The sequence below is a fragment of the Ambystoma mexicanum genome, chromosome 14 (genome assembly GCF_040938575.1).
Source record: "Ambystoma mexicanum isolate Mex_15411 chromosome 14, UKY_AmexF1_1, whole genome shotgun sequence".
In the NCBI taxonomy this organism is placed as follows: Eukaryota; Metazoa; Chordata; class Amphibia; order Caudata; family Ambystomatidae; genus Ambystoma; species Ambystoma mexicanum.
Window position 1 is genome coordinate 298,656,386 of NC_090940.1, and position 20,711 is coordinate 298,677,096.

Consider the following 20,711-nt stretch of genomic DNA (forward strand, 5'->3'; position numbering starts at 1 on the left):
ACGCTTGAGGCCCAGTGCCCTTGCCCCATTTGCTGGCTACGCACCCGCAGACCCCCACCCGTCAGGCACCATGAGCAACCCGCGCTCCAACCCTGGTTCCAACCCGGGATCTCCTCAACCGCCGCGGGCGGCAAAGTCAATACAGTTATGGTTGCCCCCGCCATTTACCATGACGCCCCAAGCCACCAAAGGCCCCAGGTGGACCGACTGGATGGATGACTTTCATCACTTCGTGAGGGGATCCGGTGACGGTGACTCCCCCAACATAAGAGACATCTTCCTTAACCTCGTAGGGGGGGAAATAAAGACTGTAGTGAAAACGATTCCGGCAGCTGACCAAAACACCTTCCCCAACCTGATTGCTGCCTTAGACAAACTGCTAATCATCGAGGTCAATCGTGACTACGAAAGATATTTATTCAACCAATGCACCCAATTGCCACAGGAGACTGTTGACGAGTTCATAACGCGTCTAAGGGTGAAGGGAGCAAACTGCCAGTTTGACGCGTTCTCGCTAGAGGAAGCCATAAGACTGAGGGTGATCGAGGGTTGCCTCTCCCCCGCACTCAAGAAGCAGCTATTAAAAAAGCCACTCACCATCCCCGAAGTGAGTGAACTTGCTCGTATTCATGAGAGGGTGGATGCGCAAGCCTCATCCATGGGACACTCCGGCAACCCTAAACAAGACACAAGTGAACTCATAGCTGCCATACAACCGTCTCGCCAAGGCGACAGGGGACCACAGCCGTACAGAGCACCAGCGACTCCCGCCCCACACCAACAAAGACAGTGCTACCGCTGCGGCATGTCGTTCCCCCACTGGGGGTCATGCCCGGCCCTATCCCAACGATGCACAAATTGTGGGAGAGAGGGACACTTTCACTCCGTTTGCAGAGAGGGCGTACCATTTCCCCCGATGCGACCCCAAGCGGCCATCAGGATGCCTTTCCGGCCACCGCCTCAGCAGTACAATCAACCAAGACCTTACCAACAAGGGCAGGGGCAGAGGCGCTACGTCAGGGCAATCGATGAATACCAATCATCAGGATATCTACCACAGTACGACCAGGCAGAACAGACCAGGTATTTCACCGATGAATATGATAACCCTCCAACGGACTACAGGCCTGAGACACTTTACCAGGATGATCAGGCGACGGCCTACTATGCACCGTATGATCAATATGACCAGGACGAGTTCGTCAACCTCATACTTGACAACGAAGAAGCCAGGGAGGCCCCGAAAATCCCGATCAAAATGGGGAATTGCCAATTTCAGTTCATGGTCGACTCAGGCGCTACTGTGAACATTATGGGTGAGCAGGATTATGACAGGATACCACACCCGCCGCCGCTTGACCCATCCCGCTCGAGAATCTTTCAATGGGGGGCTGCCACCCCGTTACAGACAGTGGGACAGTTTGCTCAATGCTTCCTCCTAAATGGGCGGCAAGTGAACACAACCATTCACGTCATCCGGTCGCTCGCCAGGAGCAGATGTCTGCTCAGCTACCACACGGCATCGTGCCTGGGATTGATTGAGATTCACGTGAACGCTGGTGACACGATCACCGCAACCTCGAACAACCTGGACCCGAGGAACACCACAGGGACAATAGCATTCCACCAGCCTCAGACTCTCGTCTCACAGGACGACATCGCGAGAAGATTCCCCAAGCTGTGCACGGGACTAGGGAAACTCAACGGCCCCTCCATCAAACTGCACATCGAGCCTCAGGTGCGACCAGTGCCACAACACCCCAGAAGAGTCGGGTTCCACCTCCAGGAGGCAGTATCAGAGGCGCTCCAACAACTGCTCTCCGATGGCATCATAGAACCGGCGACGGGGCCGACTCCATGGGTTTCCCCCCTCGTGGTGGTACCCAAAGAAGGGGGAAAGATTTGGTTGTGTGTGGACATGAGGGTGGCCAACACAGCGATACAACGGGAGAGACACCCGGGACCATGCATTGAGGACATGATTGTGCAGTTAAACAGCGCCCAGATGTTCTCCAAGCTAGACCTGATCCAAGGCTACCATCAGCTGGAGCTCCATCCCGACTCCAGATCCATCACGATGTTTGCAACGCACGAAGGACTCTTCAGATACCGGAGACTAAACTTCGGAATTTCGTCCACCGCAAAGATATTCCAGGAAGCGATACGTCAAATAATCAGACCTATAAAGGGAGCTCTGAATTATAGCGACGATATACTCGTCTTTGGATCATCCAAGGAGGCCCACGACACAGCACTGCACGACACCTGTGAAGCCCTTCAAAAGGCAGGTCTCACACTCAATATCACCAAATGCCGTTTCAGTAAAACGAAGCTCAAATTTTTCGGACATATCTTCTCCAGGGAAGGCATGATGCCTGATCCTGACAAGGTCGACACGTTTACCAACCTCAGCGAACCCCTACAGGTCGCGGACGTCCGCTCTTTTCTCGGCATGGCGGGTTACTGTGTGAGGTACATACCCCACTACGCCTCCCTTACAGACCCTTTGAGAAAGTTGCTGCAGAAGGAGTCATCCTTCGAATGGACCCCGGCATGTCAACAAGCCTTCACCAACATCAAGCAGGCCCTCACGGAAGCCCACCGCCTCGCATACTTCAACCCATCATGGCACACTGAGGTGGTGGTGGATGCCAGCCCGGTCGGCCTCGGAGCCATCTTGGCACAAACCAGTGGCGCGGACATCAACCCCAGGCATGTGGTCGCCTGTGCAAGCAGGGCGCTGCCAACGCCAGAGCTAGCCTATTCCCATGCCGAGAAGGAGAGCTTGGCGGCGGTCTGGGCGTGTGAACATTTTCACAACTTTATCATCGGGAAGAGGTTCACTCTGATCACCGATCACCAGGCACTTCTATCCCTATTTGGCAACCCGCATACCAAGATGCCACCGAGGATCGAACGGTGGGGCATCCGCCTCCAAGAATACGACTATGACATTGTACACCGCCCTGGAGGTGACCTCAATCCCGCGGACTATTTGTCACGACACCCTGTTGGAGCCCCGCTCGCCCGGAAGGGCGATGTTGCCTATGTACAATATGTGGCATCCCACTCATTGCCACCAGTGTTATCCCTTGAAAGGGTCGCCGCCACGTCCGCCGCCGACCCAACGACAGCCCTGGCTATCAGCCTAACTACGACCAGCAAATGGAAGGATCATCACAGAGCAATGTTACCCCATCCAGGAGTGAACAAACAGGAGATCGAGCGGCTAGCTAGGGTGCAGAATGAACTTGCCGTGAAAGACAACGACATTCTACTAAGGGGGTGCAGGATTGTCATTCCCGCCACGCTTAGAAGCGAGGTGGTCAGCACTGCCCATGAAGGTCACAGAGGGGCTGAAAATACGAAGAAGCAGCCGAGGTGCCATGTGTGGTTCCCCTTCCTGGATGCCGCCGTCGATGAGTGGGTAAGGAACTGCCATGCCTGTCAGTGTACAGCCCCTGCCGAACGTCCGCCCCCACTACAACACACTCAGATACCTGACCGCCCATGGGAACGAATAGCCATGGATTTCTATGGGCCTACAGAAGCAGGTGGTTACCTCCTACTCTTTATAGATGAACATTCGAGATTTCCTATAGTCAAAGTAGTTACCACCACAGCGTTTCCCCAGGTAGCAGCGGCGATAGAGGAAGTATTTAGCGAGTGGGGGATCCCCAAATGTGTCAAGTCTGATAATGGACCACCGTTCTGTGGGCACGAGTTTGGAACACTGGCGGAGCACCTGGGTTTCAGACACATGAAGATAACTCCTCGCCACCCACAAGCGAACGGAATGGCCGAGCGCTTCATGGCGTCGATTAAGAAGACAATACAGAGAGCCCGGCTTGAAGCAGTCAACACACATCAGGCATTATGTCGCCTCTTAAGAGACTACAGGAACACTCCCCATGAGGCTACAAACAAGACACCTGCCGAGCTCATGTTCCGCTACGAGGTGCGGACCCGCATTGCGCGAAACCCGTCAAGTGCTGAGCCGGTTGACAGGGACCTGCTCCAAAGGGATGCTGAGGCAAAAAAGAACGCGAGGCGCAGTACTGATGCGCGGCGCGGAGCGGTGACACAAGAATTCCACATAGGAGATGAAGTCCTAGTCCAACAGCCAATAACCAGGATGACAGATCCGCGGTTTGCCCCAAGTCCCATGAGGTTAATCACAGTGAAAGGCACGATGGTGACAGCTGAAGATCAGAACAGAGCTGTCACCAGGAACTGTCAACAATTCAGACATTATGTTAAGAGAGAAGGCACAGAAATACCACGGAGGTCCGTTTCCCCAGAACCACGGATGCAGCGGGACGACCTGTGGATCCCTCCGGAGGGAGATCCTGGAGGGACGAGTCAGAGAATGGAAACTCAAGATGTTCCAGAGCCCGTTGCTCAAGGTGAGAGGCCACGACGAATCATCAGGAAACCGATGAGACTTGTTGGGGAGTGTTGAGTTGATGTTTGGACATATTGTTCGGGGGTAGTGTTACCCGGTGGTTAAGGGGTTAAGACTCTCAGCCCCCTCCGTTGGGGAGGCGGAGTCTGATGAGGGAGGAATGGGAGAAGGGAGTTCTGGGGAATGCGCGCGGGGCGCGGGACTTACTACGTTGTGGGAAAGGGAATAAAGACATTCCTCTGATCCCTCTGTGTGCGTCCTTCATTAGGCAACAGGTGGTCTCCCACAATGGACTTTTTTTATTATTTCGCTTTCCATGTTTATTTTTGTTTAGGGGTGGTGGTAGGGTTTTGCCTCTTCGACAAACCATCATGTTGCTCGACTTTCATTTTGAATGGCTTTTGGAACTATCACTTCATGTCTTCTTGTTCGTTTTCTTCAGTTCTTTTTTTCTTTTGTGTCCTTTTATAATTTGTCCATCTTTGCATTTATTGTACCAAATCATTAACTAGAAACAAATGAAATACAAATACTAGTAGAAAACTGAGCACTTGTCACTATTACCAAAGATGGGGATGGGGGACTCGTTATGGTGCGCCGCCTTCTCTCGTGTGTCGTGGAAAACGAATTGTAAAGTGAAAAGATTATTCTCTACTGCACAGCAGCCAGTCCAAAGAGGGCAAACAAACGACATGTGACATTCCTTCTTTTTCTATGATAGATGAAAACATAAACTTCCGGCGTATGTGTTGCAAGCCTCGTTATGAACTAGTACGCTGCGTCCCGAAATCGGTCTAAACTACACATGCGCCGGAGTACATGGTGAGATCACGTGGGAGCGGAAGAAGGAAAACGAGAAAGCGAGCCGGTAAGCATGTAGTGGCTTGTCTAACAGAACTTTTCACTAGATGGGTAAAGGTGGCTGGAGGTTTGTGTTTAAAGTTAACGGCGAGCGGAAGTGTCACGCAAAGACTCGGGTCTCGCTGACACCCCGGAAAGCATGTGGAGAGCAAGCTGCTTGCCCTTGGGGGCGACCATCTTGGGTCAGGAAACCCTACCATTTGTTAGATTACGGATTTCTAGTATTTTGGAGTGAACCACAGTTTTTCCTTACTAGCCTTATTTCCATGATTAACAGCAAATCCGCCCAAAAATGGCGTTCACCGGACCTTTCACTCCTCTTGCCATTTTAAGAATGCTTTAAAATAGTCTTATTCCCATTGCATTTTGGGACTAGTAGATTTTCTTGACAGGTTCTACAATACTCTAAAAGACAGGACTGGCTGGCCTTCTCATGCACGACCAAGGTAAACTTGCGAGGTCACGTACTGTCAACAACATCTCTTTGTTATCTATCAACATTTAAATGTTTCTCCGGTATAAATGTACTAATATTTTGGATTAATATCTGTTTACAGTTATTCAGTCTTCACTCTACATTGAAACACAAAACAATACCACAGAAAAGGGGGGGGGGGGAAATCTTGCTTTTTTAAAATTGTGTGCAATATTTATAAACGTTTTTCTTCACAGCACTGCATTTATGTACATTTTATTCTAAAGAAGTCAGGAGTCCCGGTTTTAGTTACGTACCGAATTGTATCGAGAAACTATGGTAGCTCTTGTCAAGAGACCAGAAGCTCTGCAGGGCTCCGCTAACGCATCGAACGTGTGCTGGGCACATGCAATACATGGAGGCCCACACAGAAAGACGTCTCGTCTCAACTCCTTTAACTTTGTTCTTTGGGGACTTCGTGTCTCAACGTCAGCTGTTTTTTTGTAGCCACCATCCCTCAGTGGCCTTCATGAGCTTGATCCACCACCTGCTGGTGAAGAGATTTTGGAAATCCAATCTTGCAGTCTTTAATCACAACCTGGTCTTTGGTGACTGTGAGTTCTTCCTGCATTAGGGTCACTGCCCTGACATCCGCCTGCAAGGTCAAGGTGTTTTGCCATGTCTGAGGCCCGTTTCATCTTGCCATCGTTGCCGCACTGTTCTACTCAAGACAAGTCCCTTGTCGGCTGTCGATTCTTATGACAGAGCATACCAGGCCACTGGGAACGGTTTCATCTGGTGGATGACGTAGTGTAAATGTGCATCTGTAATGGAATGGTCTGGCAGGGCTACCCCCGTGGGGTGGCCGGACAAGTAGTCTGCAGGGTTCTTATCTTTTCTTGGCCGGTGGCAGATAGTACATTATGTAATCCTGAAGGCAGAGGCACCATCTCACTATGCGGGAAGGGTGGGCATTCTGGCTTTTGGGTTGCCATAAATGGTGAGGAGAGCATGGTGGTCAGTGACGATGGTGAATGCTTTCCCAAACAAAGAGATGAAAATACTCATCGGCCCAGACTACAGCCAGACTCTCCTTTCCTGCTTGTGAATACTTAAGTTTTGTGAGCGATAGACTGCGGCTGACATAGAATACAACTCTCTTGAAACTGGGTGTCCTTGTATCATATTGCGCTTACACAGCAGCCAGGTCCACCAGGCTGGCATCCACTGTCACTTCGATCTTCTTGGACAAGCTGAAATAAGCCATGTCAGTGGCAGATGTGATGTTTGCCCTGATTGCCTTGAAACTTACTTCACGTTCCAGAGTCCAGACAAACTCCTGCTTATCCTTGGTGAACTCCCACAGTGGAGCGCTCACTGTTGCATAGTCCTTTAGATATCGCAAACAATAGCTGGCAGGGTCTAGGAAAGACCTCGGGTCAGATATGTTTGTTGGCCATGGAGATCTGTTCAGGGGAGCAACTTGATCCGGGCGCATGCCCTGCTCCGAAATATGTGGCCAAAGAATCTTTCTTTGAGTGTAAACCTAGTCGCCTCAAGAGCCAAAAGACCCGGTTGTGTTGTAATGTTTTGCTCAAAAGCAAAATGTCATTGCTATAATTCAGACAGTTGGGTATGTGTTTTGACCTTGTGTATTTTCTACTGGAATATCTCTGCGGCCAAAAGCTCGGTCGTTTATAGTGATAAAGTCCCATGCGTGCCACAAACTTGGTGATGTAGTGTGACTCTGGGGTGAGTTCTAGTTGGTGGTAGCCCTTGTTAAGGTCTAACTTGGAGAACACAGTTGCCCCGTTGAGTAGATGAATTGTCTGTGATTCTAGGACCCTGGAGGCGCCCTAGCTGGATGGCTTAGTTTGCCTGCTCATGTCTACACAGAGGTGCATGGACCCCTCTGCCGATTTCTTTGGAACTTGCATAATTGGTGCGACAATAGGTGGTGGGGTGGCCAAACGCCAGCTCAATGATGTTCAGATCCAGCATCCTTCTGATCTACACCTCCACCTGCTTTTGTATATTCATCGGAATGCACCGAAAATGTTGGACGACTGGCTTGATTGTGGGGTCAATGTGTAACCGAACCTTGCAGTTGCAGAGTTTGCCCAGGCCTTTGAAGAGGTTGTGGGACATTTGTGCAAAATCGCCTTCACGGGCCAGATACTTGTGGGCCATCATGTGATAAAGAATATGGATGAGGCCCATGTCCCTGCTGATCCGGAAGCTTAAGATGCATCCACTGTTGGCTTTGGTGGATAGAACATGCAGCTGGATGCGAGCAGTGAGTGATTTGTGGGTCCAGACCGTCATAAACATTCCTTTGCTGGGTAATAGCTTGTTGGAGCCATATGGGTTAATGTCTACAGAGGACGGGCGCAGCTTTGGTGGGTGTGGCAGTGAATTGTAAGCGTCCTCATCACATTCACTGTCACGCCAGTGTTGATCAGGAACTCGGTCGGCGTGTTTACTTGCAGGATGAGGGTAGCTGTGCACTTTTGCAACCTTGTTGCCCAACGCCCACACGTATCCCTTTTCCGTTGGTTGTCTGGCGAAGACAAGGAGTTGCTCTCCGTTTGGCATCGCACTTCCACATACCTCACATTTTCCCATGTCCTATAAGATCCTATTCTGTCTAGAGACTCGTGCAATCTCCTAGTTTGATGCTTGGCACCCTTTCCGTCTGCCAGATATTTCCTGTGCTCATGGCTGGATTTGTGCTCCTCAGTGCAATATTTGGGATGTCTTCTCCCACTTCTTGGTGACGCCCCTTGTGGTGAGGGAATGGGGGTGTTGAGGTACATTGCTCTGAAATTATCGTGCGTTTTTGTCCTGGCACGTGCCTTTGTGGGGAAATTCATAGCCACACCAGAAGCAAGTTTTGCCCGAGGTTTTACTGAAATCATGGGGTGGTGCCACCAATTTCTTGATGGGAGTCCTGGTCACCGGAGACACTTTCACTCTGCCCATGTTAACCTGTAGTGAGATGGCAGTTTGTCCGAGCCATGGCAAAAATCTCATCCAGGGACTGTTGCTTCTGCAGCAGTTTCTTCCAAAATTCAGGAGACTTACATTTCACAATTACCTCAGAGCGGAACACCTGTTCGTTGGAATAGCAATGGAATGCATAATGTTTGATGCAAATCCTGAGGCGCATGACAAAGTTGTCTAGCGTTTTACCTTTCACCTCTCATAATGTGGCTAAAACATCTTGGATTTCCCCAAATGTGACTTTCTCTTCAGCAACCAGCTCATATAGGATGTCTTGAACAGATGCCCCTACTGCTAGCATTAATATATTCGTCCCCTTGTCGTCCATGAGGCCCGTTGTGTCCATGTACACTAAGTCCTTGTGCCAGCTACAGGCCTTACATGAGGAGACTTTCTGGCAGAGGTCGAGTGGAGGTAAGGCCTGCCTTCTCTAGTAGCCACTCTGCTTTCTGATATTAGAAACAGAAGTAAGAGGCGCTGCTGGAAAGATCGGTCCAAATGGGAGGAAAAATCCCTAAACGTTTGAAAAATCCTCAGAATGTGGTCGTTTGAAGTGGCGGATGTCCAATTTGCCAAGGAGTGGTAGAAACTGGAAACAATGCCCAGAATGGAAATGGAGGGAAATTCACTGCTGCTAGCAAATGTCCAGTTTAGTGGAAACCACTGACAGAGTAGCAATGTAAGCATCCAGAGCAGTCTTGAGGAAGAGACGGGAAGGAGGAGGCATGGGGGAAACAAGATGCTGCAGGGAATGGATCGAAGCAAGAAGGGAAGAAAGGAATCAGGAAGGCAACAAAAACAAAAGGTCTTGCAAGGAGGCAGAACCCATAGGGGGGAAACGGGGAACGGGGCGCTGTTGCAATGAGGAAGAGCAATGTTGTGATGTGCTGAACTGGACTTGTTTCTCTGTTAAGTAACTTGTCGTTGCAGGTACTTCCTGACTACGTCACGGTGTGCTGTCATTAGCAGAGATGTAACGCAGCCATCTTGGTTTGGGCTTCATTTTCTTCCATCGTTGCCTGTATGACAGCAGGGGGGGGAAGCGTTTCCACCTTCCTATTACGTGACTGGAAACGCTGACACCAAGGCCCAGTGTATCCACTGCGGGCCCAGATTGCCAGTGTCAGTGAGGTGAAATGGAACTGGCAGTTGCCATGCTGAGACCTCTCCCTGTGCTAATTGGAAAACATCTGATGGTCTCGCAGATACTGTTGCCGGAACATCTTCCGATAAGTTTGTGGTGTGTAGCAGTTCTGCATGTCCTGAAAGCCAGGGTCTCCCTCTAGTGATGGGGTCCCTTCCCTTGCTGAATCTCTGAGGGTGTGAGGCGAAACAGTGCTGACTTGGCGCCTAGGTAGTGCTGGGGCCTGTGAATGTGTCCTTGGGGCAAAGTGAACCTCTTCCCCTGCAGGCTTTGCTGGCTCTCACAGTCATGAAATTATGCCCCCTCCCTTCCTGGGGCTGCAACTGCATGCGCTTCTACTGAGTGCTGGTATAGCCTCCAGCCCATTCACCACCGCCGGGCTCCAGTGCCTTCTGACAGCGTGATGTGCCCTCCCTTGAGCAAATCTGCTCTCACACATTTTTTATCACCGCCGCAGGCCTGGGTGGCTGGGAATTAGGCTGTGCAGCCTTTCCCACGGGCTGCTGTATTTACTCCCTGTAGTGGTTCACAGGATGGTGCCTTCACCAATGGCACGGTGGACTCTGATCCCGACCAGAAGCTCTGCAAGGCTCCAATAATGGAGGGAACATGAATGCGTGCGTAAAGACCTATACCAATAGGTGGGTTACCTAATACCAAGAGGACAAGACTGGTGTAGTCTCCCACATGTTTACTGCATACGATCTTGCATAACAGTGGTCCAGAGAGGGGAAAGAGCTGAACACCCGTCCGGAGTAGAGATGGGCCACCGACTTGGTGAGCACCCTGGGAGCAGAACGCAACCCAAACGGGAGGACCCGGAATTGAAAAATGCTGTCCACCCCTCTCCCCACACACAGCTAACCGGCAGTAATTGATCTGGTAGGTGAGCAGTACCACATAAGTGTCCTGGAGACCAAGGATGTCGGGTGGCAGAACCAGAAAAACCCTGCAGCAAAGCCCCTGAAATTGCAGGGCCTGACGGACCAGCATGATGGCTGCCTTAGCAACAACACTGACAGGGCCGGACGGGAAGCATGTACTCTGAGGCATGGAGGCTACACAGAGGCACTAGACAAGGGTGCCCGTTATCCCCAATGCTGTACATTTTGGTGGCAAAACCCATGGCAGCGTATCTGAGGCAGGAATACGGGGATGTAGGCATAGAAATATACTGGGTAAGACATGTGATATCTATGTTTGCAGATGACATGCTGTTATATGTGCGCGATCCCGGTGAACCTGCCATATATACTAGAGGTGCTAGATAACGCTAGTAAGTTTACGGGCATTAGTGTAAACAAGAAGTTATGCTTGTTCCCGCTGGCGGCCATGGCAGAAAGGGCGGAAGCGGACCTGCCAAGCCTGCACTTGCCCTGTAGCAGGACCTCCTTTTGATACCTGGGCATTAATATACACCGGGACCCAGTCCGGGAACACGAAGAAAACACAGTAAAGGCCAAGGCTGGACTGGTCATATCTATTGGGTTCTGGAGTAAGCTCTCCCTGTCTATGATGGGGAGGGCAGCACTGCTAAAAATGGTGGCACTGCCGCAGTTTATGCATTGCTTCATAAATGTCCATATAGGACATTCCAAAGCGATTCTTTCGGGACCTGGAGAAGTTGTGCAGAGTGTTCCTGTGGCGGGACGGACAGAACAGGGTAGCCCTGTCCACACTACAAAGGCCTTACGACCAAAGTGAATTACGGGGACCGAAATTTTGAGATGTATTTTCTGGCTTGCCAACTGGAGCATGCAGTGAAATGGATGGTGGATGATCCTACAATGGAGGCAGCTTTGTTGCAGCCAGCACTGCGGCGCAGGCACCTGAAGGACATGCTATGGATTTCTGTTAAAGAGCAACAGGGTGGCCCCTACCTATTGAAACTTGGTGGCAGATTCTGGCACAGAGCATTTAGGGGGGGGTAGGAATGGTGAGCCCACAGACACCAATTGTGGCGATCCTAGAGGGTAGGAAGGGAGACAGGGCCGTGATAGTCTAGGTGGGAGACATGTGGAGTGGCTACAGTGGGGGGCCTGAGAAACGCTGGAGGGTGGAAAACGTTGGAGGAGTTGTGTGCAGACGATGGATAAGACGTGGGTCAGTACCTATTGCACAACTCAGTCATGGGAGTGTTACGTAAAAGATGGCCGCTTATAGCTGAAGTGGATATAGAAAATGAGGATTTTGAGACGTGCTTACAGCAGCGGAGGGCTGACACGCTATCTCAAGAATCTGAGACCTTGCTAGGCTCTTCAGCGCGAATGGAACTGAAATGCAAAGCGAAATGGGAGCGGGAGTTGGGGGAAGACATTTGAGGAGAATGAATGGAGAGAAATAAAACGATATCTCAAGAAGGTATCTAGGAACACCAGATTACAGCAAATACAAATGTATACAGTGCAGAGGGCATACCTTACACCGGCAGTCCTCTCCACCTTCAAAGGAGCGTGGAGGCAAGAGTGTCCAAAATGTAGAGGGGTGGATGCTGGACTCGCACATATGTTCAAGGGATTCCTGGTGATACAGTGGTTCTGTGGGAAGGTTGCAGACCGAGTAGCCAGAGGAGGTGTTGATTTAGAGATCAGGACGCCTAAGGAATGCAATCTGGGCCGATATAAGAAGAACGTGAAGGATAAACTACTGAACAAACTCAGATTTAATATACATATTGACTAAGTGCAGCATAACCATGGGGTTGAAGGACACGAGAGAACCAAGTGTGATCAGATGGTGGAAGGACTTGGAGGAGTGGTGTGCAGCGGGGACAGGTGTGTGGGATAAGGCACTCAGAACGCAAAGTGCTGAACCAGGAATAGACATGCAAAGATGGATAGCGCTGACTGTGACATTGTTTGCCAACGTACAGGAGAATGTGTACACGCAGCAGGGGGGTAGGTGGATGCAAGTATTGTGATTGGCTAGCAGGTAGGCTATGGGGTGTTATGTAGAAGTAGTACATAAAACTGATGGGTATATATGATTCAAAGAAGAAGTGTATTTTACTAGAGCCTGTTGCTCTGGGTGGTTGGTTGTTGTTATGATCTAAAAATACAAAATTATAAAAAATAAAATAAACTGACTGTGCAGGAGATCTCGTCATTGTGGGCCGATTACGGGGAAGGGAAGTCCTGACCAACAGGTGCTGAACCGGGGGAGACGGGAAGATCACCCGATAAACATCCCGGACTGGTCGAAGGGCTTGGCCCACGAGCACGACTCGGCCCACACAGGAAATCGCCAGAGAAGACTACCCGCCTGAACCAGCAGGACTTCTGTACTGGGGCCAAGTGCTGAGAGGTGCAAGGAGGAGCTCATCCTCTGCCCCCCAATCCAGAGGCTTCTGAAATGGGCAGGTCCAAGACCCTGAATAGGCAGGCCCAGACCTGGAAGAAGACTTGTTTGAAGAGGAAGGCTCCTGCCGCAATATGGTAGCATGCTTGACTGCACAGAAAAAGGTGCCAACAAGTTTAGCTCCATCAAAGGAAAGGTTAAGGGCTGCCAACCACTGTGAACCCCAGACTTTCTTGGGATATGAGAAACGCTGAGCTTTCCTCTCCTTAGCAGCACTCCGCCCCAAAGGCTGCTTCAGGGACCCAGAGGAAGAGGCTGGGGACTGCAGGTGCATGCGATTCCGCTGCATGCGCCCCCATAGCCACACTAGCTAAAGCGCAGGAACCACCAGGGCAAGCAAACTAGTGTAGGGATGATGCACAAAAAGTGGAAAACCCCAGCAGCCCATTGTAAGGCGTGCAAAATCCAGAACCAAGCACCTGACTCCACCCACCAGCACCATGTGAACCGACAACAAGCTCCTGGTGCACCCGCGAGGCGGGTCGGGGAAACACCCGAAAGTGCTGGTCACGACCGGCGCTGCCAAGCCCCCAAAAAACATGAACCGGGCACACACGCAAGAGCCGTGTTCCTGGCGGCAGGAAGGCCGCATGGAGGGGGAGGACACACCACGCTGCGCCCCCAGTACCATGGCACAGCGCGGCAGCGCACTAACACTGGAAATTCACCTGGACGCCCTGGCCGACGACCCAGGGCTGATGTTAAAGGCCACAGTGCGGAGCTGCCACCAGCAAGCTGCAACGCCCCGCAAGGAGCCTGGAGAGAGCCTCTACGCTAAACGGGCTCCTGAGCCACTCTGGGGGAGGGCGGGAGGGTGGATTGTCATGGAGGGGATGGGGCAAACCAGGAGCATGCCCCACAGGAGTGGACTGATGCCCTGCTAAAAGTGCCACCAGGAGCGCCAGGAGGAGGATAACCGAACATGCACAGGGTACCGGGTTGGGAGTAACAGTAAGGGGCACAAACAACAACGTCCAAGAAAATCAAATTGAGAGAGGAAAAAGGATGGGCATGGGACGTAAGGAAGGAACCAAAAAGCCAGTCAGGGAAAGGATCGCAAAGTTTCAACAGGCAACAGTAGGGCAGAATCTAAGGAGATTAGTGCCTAAGCTGGAACTGCACCAAAACAAGTGGGGACTTTGCCGGCGTTGAGGAGCACAGTCCTGCGCTGATAGTAATTTTTTAAAGAAGTTATGTAAGCGTGTCCAACTTCCCAATTATGTGAAGCTGCGGGCACAGTTGATGTGGCACCTGTGCTGCGGCCCACTAGGAAATGTCGTCCCTCTAGCCACTGCAGCAACTGCCACTGGTGTTGAGTGGCTCCTGTCTACTCTTCAGGTGAGAGCCTGACCATATCGAAGCTGAAGATGATGATGTCTACAGAACAGCACACGTTTGCTTTAACACCGGTGAGGGGTTAGTAATGCAAGGCGAACAACTGCTTGTAGTTTTACTAAAGTTTGCAAAATGAGCCTTGCTTTCCCTACTCTATTGAGGAATTTGCTACCTATTCTGAAGGCTAAGGGAACAATCTCTAGCATGGGTAAACTGGACCTCGCTCTAAACAAACATCAAAGTAAATGATAAAACAGCACAAGATGATAAACAATTAAACAATATTTGGATGACCTTCACCTGTCCTCGGTAAAATCTGTTTCCCAGGGTTTTAAAGTCAGCTTCAGAAAATGTTCAAAGTAAGAGTCTTGAACCAGTTCTTATCAGTTCCAAGTCAAAACAAAAGTTAATCAAACTGGGTTAAAAGATCCCCCTTCCAATCTCCATCAAAGAAAATAGCTCAATCTTTATTATCTTCTCTTCAAGGTTATTTGCCACAGTTCAAAAAGAATAGGGATATGACTTCTCCAACTACAACTCTACTATCGGTTAGGACTTCTGCAATATATTTGGTATATCGTCAGGATGCTGCTTCTTTGGGTTGCGATTTCCTTTTAACGACCACTCTTCCGCTGCTGCTAGAATACAGTTACTTTTGTTTCACTGTGCAACTACTTCAAATTCCAATGTGACATCCACAGACAACTTGTATACCAACACAGTTCAAGTATTTCTGTCACTGCTTTATACTTCAGAATTATCAGCATAGTACTTCAACCTCTTCAGGTAAGCAAGGCACTCTTCCCTTTAAAGACTTTCTAAAAGGGGGCACCCTCTTTGCCTCGTCTGTCTGTCCAACTGCTGCAAGGATAACCTGCCTCTGCCCACAAGACTCGCTTTCTTTCAACTTCAGCAGTCTTTCAGCATTACAGGTTGTCTTCTGGGAGTCATTTACAAGCACCCAGCTCCCCTTCCCCAGCTTCCTCACACCTCTCCTGCCCCAATAATTACACAGAAGCTGTAGTGCCACTCTTCTAGCTTTAGGTAACAATGCCACACTTATATCTGAGGCTTCTGGATGGTTGACTACTTCAGATTAGGTGGAGGGGTTTAAATGGGTCTTGTTTCACTATGCAAAGGGATCACCTCTTTGCTTGGGTATCACTTGTTTTTTCTTCAGTACAATTACTATGTGAAAAGAATGTCAATTCTATATTATTCAAGGTTCAATCTTCAAAGGGAAAGCATAATTGGGTACACATGACCAATCTTTAAAGTATTGACTGAAATTGTATTCCTGTGTAGTATCAAGGAGGCAACTTCTAACTTTCTTCGGGAAACGCAATTGGTCATACGCGACCATTCTTTGATGTGATTTCACTTGTAAAATGTTAATGTCAGATTTTCATCAGAAGTCGGTAAGCATTCCTCCTATACAATTAAAGACACAAAGCCACTCTGATATGTGAAAGAGTTCAACAATGGATGTAACTGATTTTACTTTCACATGAACACTGCAGCCTTCAGAATAAGAATGTGTTACATTTCCATTGTTAATAGTGGGCTTAGAATCAATGAACAGCTTCTACTCGCTTTCTGCTCTATGCAAGCCACTTTGGAGCTGGTTATGTCATGATGCCTACCCCCAAGGAGCCAGACGGGGTCCAGCAACCCCAGAGGCAGACATCATGTTCCCGAGGGAAGTCCCAGCGGCCCCAGGTAGGGGCCCTTTGGACCCAGTCCTGGCGCCAGGCTCATGTTGGACAACAGTCCAGGTGCCCTAGGCACCAGGCTCATAAAGGATGACTTTGTGTTAAGAAGTGCTTGGTGTGAACTTACCTGATGCAGACCGTGCTGCAACATCCAGGCCCCCTAGAGGCCTGAATGGGACTATTTTACCTATGAGACTACTTTACCACACGGGTGTGGCCGGAGGAAGAATACATACCTGGAACTACTTTGAAGGCTATTTAAGCCACGCCCAAGCAGCAACACACGCTTCGCGTTGTTCTGCACCTAGCAGCTGGACGCTCACCGTGTCTGCTCCTGCATCTGGACTCCAGCCACGCCTGACAGCATTCTGGAACATCTGTAAAGGGAGAAGAGGAGAACGAAGAGACATTACCTGCTTAATCCGCATTCCAGAGTCATCTCGCCGACAATCCTAAAGGGAAGACATTCATTTTTAAAAGCACATCGCATAGCTCGCTGCAGTGCAGCATTCCACTCACCTTTACTAGGCGCCTTCTTGCCCATCAGCGACCATCTGGATCTTCCGCCGCATTTCAGCGCCTAAAGGAGAAAAAGACAAGAACAAAGGTGAGCTAGGGAAGAGAATAAGAAAGGCTTAATTTCCACCATAAGACTTACCTGTTGGGTCAATCCCTCTTCACTTCGGGTCGGCGCCGTTTCTTCGGCATTTCCGAACCCCGGCCCCTAAGGGGAAAAAGACACAAGCATTAATGCAAGAACACTAGAGGAACCACTCATCAAAAACTCACCAGAATTTTCCTTCGACGGTTCCATTCCCTAACTGGGAATCTTCATTCAGCACCTGAAATGGAGAAAACAGACAATGGTTATTTAAAGCTTGAACTTGCAACAGAATTCTTACGATACCTTACCGGAAAAGTCAAGCGAACTTGAACTCTCACCAATCCGAGATCCAGTGAAGTAACTGGATAACAACGCGCCCCTGCATCAGAAGCAGGATGGAGAGCTCGTCCTTTCAGACCCTAAGGTGAGACTTCACGGGGAATCGCATAAGTGTTTCGTGGAGGGTTAGAAGGGGAGTGGGAGGCCTACGCATTATCCCGCAGATTGTTAATACTCCCTTTTCACACACAGAAGGATATTTCTACGAGCCAGACAAGCCAGATTTGGGGGTCCGGTCCATTCCATCTTCCGAGTCCTGCGCATCACCCTAGAAGAGGCCACAGCAATCCAAACCAGGCCAGCGCCTCCGTGGGAGTCAGATGAGCGTTACAGGTTACAGTTACCAGCAAGGCTTGTTGAGTGAATATGAACGCTGTGCTTCACTCACCGGCTTCAGGGAACCTGCGACTGCGGGTTGCTCTGCTTCCTCGACCTCTATTACTTTGGCCTCACTTGTAACCCACACCTTTCTCCAGCACGGCTATCTTCAGCCCTGCCACCTTATTTGGGAGTCTCCTTCACTCTCGGCTTGCCTTCTCCGTCGGGCCTTAGGTTGCTGCATGCTTGCAGCTCTGCAATCGTGGCGACTCGGCTCACATGGGGAAAACTTTAGTTCCAGCACGTCTTCCACTGCAATACAGGCTTTGAGAACACAGGACCCTCTCAGAACTTGCAGATGAAATCTGCGTTCTCCACATCCCGGCATCCCTTCCAGCCTTGTGCTGGTCTTCTACTATAGCTAGCCTTCCAGCTCCTTCCTTCTCTCCTTTCCTGCTGTGGCCTTTTTATGCCCCACAGGTTTGACAATTGACTTCAGGTGTGAGCCATCAGTCTCCATTGCCTGATGCCTACAATTAGGTTTAATTGTTTTACTACTTCTACATGCCTCTTCAGCCCTCTTCCGTGTCCCAGTCCCTTTAGAATTCTGGGACATGTAGTTTAGTTTTTCCTGCTTTTTGATTACTAATAGGTATACAGTCGTTATAAAGAACATTTTATATACAATACACATAGGACGAAAATGTTATGAAAAACAAATAACGAAAATGTATGTGGGGTGGGGTAAAGCGTTCAATCTTGTGGGGGAAACAGTTGGGCTACGTTTTTAGGGGTGGGAAACAGGTTGGGGGGTCCTAAAAAAAGAAATGAGAAGGAAAAGAAAATGCATTCTACATAAAATGTGTTATCATAAAGACATGGAACATACTAACAAAGGTAGATTTTAATTTCCCTTCAGAAGATGGTTTTGAGAAGGCATTTCCACAATCCTTTGTAGTACACCTTTGGAATTGAGGGCATTTTAGTTTTAACTACCAAAAAGTCTTTCTTTTGGTATAGTGTGCTTTGATGTTGCAACCTTAGGGTTCACAACCTTAGATTTGATAGAAGGTTGAGAGATATTAAAATGACACTAAGCCATAACCTCTTTTGGCAAAGTGGTAAGAATTCCTTTGTCAGAGGAAAAATGTTGTCTCATCCCACAAAATCTCCCCACTACCTGGGCCCCGTCTCCACCCAGGTGATCCTCCTGTAGTACACCACCCCCAGGGTTGGGACCAGGCAGCGTCTGCCTTCCCCTGGCTACCAGGGAGGAGACATTGGGCAGAGTTTCAGTGAAGGATATGCAGCATTCTCTGATGGCTGCAAAAGTCCTGAAGGGAGACAGACACCTTGTGCATCCGCCAAGGACTTGTAATGTCACTGGAGGACTGCCTCATGATCCATAAAAGCTGCAGTACCCCTGCTGCCTCATATGCCATGCAAATGAGTGTTTGAGTCCATTGACTGATGGAAACCACTGAGGCTTTCCTTGCTGTCCAGTAAGTAACAAACCAAGTTGTCCACTTTCCGAACACCAGCAGTCTTTGGTAATACATGCTAGCACTGTCATCTCTCCGGTGAAGATTGATTCTAATGGAATACTGGACACAGTACCCTGAGACCTGTGAAACATTGATGTCACTTTTGGTGGAAACCCAGGAACACAGCGTAGCACTGGTGTCTCTTGAAGCACTCTGAGAAACCTCTCTGTACAGAGCAGAGGGCCAATCTGTGGTTAGAAGTATTTGAGTATTTGCCACTAGAAACGGTCTTGAGTGTCAATAGTCTCGAATCAGGCAGCACCTTGTGAACTGCCCCCTCCAGTACACAAAATGCCCTCACTGCTGCTCTTTGTGCCCTCATGAGATGCAGCAAGGCCCTTCTCAAATCCACCCGACTTGTTGTATATCTGCCATGCTACAGATGGCCTGAACCCCATTCCGCACACACTAGGAGACAAAACAGTTCAAATGCCCATTGTAGCACTTGAGCATTTCAGGTCGTCTATAGGTCTGCAGATTGGGCCACTGGCAGAGTAAAACCTAGCACCTGGCAGCCCCTCCGTCCAATCTCCATACTGACCATCTTGCCAGAGATGGTACCTGCTCTCCTCTCGGTCACTTCAACAGGGATGGGGGTACCATTGCAGCAACCAAACCAGAGCCGGCAGCAGAGGAAAACCAAATTAACGCTGCCAATATGACACCACCAGAATCAGTGTCGCCTTGCAATCAAAGTCTGTCTACCATGCCCGGAATCACAGGAATGCGAGGAAATGCATAGAGAGGCTGCTCCACGGACTTCACATGTGCTCCCCAGACTCCTTGCTTGGAAACCTGGAGCTGTGCATTCTCCTGAGATCTAGGCTGGAAAACAAAAATTGTGCCTCAATGGTCCGCAGTACAGGCGGGTGCAATGACCTTTCTCTGGGGATGGGGGGGGCGATCTTCTGCAGAGTCTCCATGTTGAATGGGAGCTTGGACACATACCTGTTTGAACCTTTTCAAATCCTTAACCAAGCGGAACATCTCTGGATCCTTCGGAACCAGAAAGATGTGGAAATGGATACCGTGCCCCCTACAAGACTTCGGCACCCCCTATGGCCTTTTTGCCCAACAACTTCTGGATCTCCCGCTTGCAAAGCCAGCCTCTTGGGTGCTTGCCGGGCCGCAGTCTCCAAAGCCCCAGACTACAGTGGATGTGCCAGAACGTCTATTAAGTACTCCAACTGATGGGCCCAAACATCAGACAACAACCACTTCCACACGTTGCAGAAATGCCACAGCCAACCCCAACATGCCACTGCTTGCTGGCGGAACCTCTGCTCGTCATGCTGAAGACAGAACCTGGAGAACAGAGGCTGCACATTGTTTTTCCACTGCTGAGACTGAAAAGAAGACCCTGATAGAAGCACGTCTAAATGCAGTGATTTGTTGGATGCTCATCGAGCGCTCAAGGCCCTTTTGGATGAACTGAACTTAAAAGATAACTGGTGCTTTGAAAACCCTGATAGGCGCGACTACAGTTTATTTTTTTCTGTGGCGCATGGATCGTATTCTAGGCTGAACATGCTTTTCACTGGTGGGGCATTGACATAGTTTTCTTTCCTGTTCTATTGGGAATATCTTGTTAAGCGACCATGCTCCGATCACAATGCATTTTAAATACAAATTTGAGATTTGTAAATCGTTTTCATGGAAATTGAATACTATTTT

At 49.6% G+C, this 20,711-nt stretch overlaps 1 protein-coding gene across 4 annotated transcripts in view; it reads left to right on the forward strand.

Annotated features, from left to right (window-relative positions):
* The first annotated feature begins 5,151 nt into the window (after window positions 1-5,151).
* TIMM9 (translocase of inner mitochondrial membrane 9) overlaps window positions 5,152-20,711 on the forward strand; it is a 226,268-nt gene continuing 210,708 nt past the window's right edge. Inside the window, exon 1 of one of the 4 annotated variants that reach the window (XM_069637419.1) lies at window positions 5,152-5,273. The gene's annotated coding sequence lies outside the window, so the exon portion shown is untranslated. The other 3 variants (XM_069637421.1, XM_069637420.1, XM_069637422.1) reach the window with 3 other exon arrangements.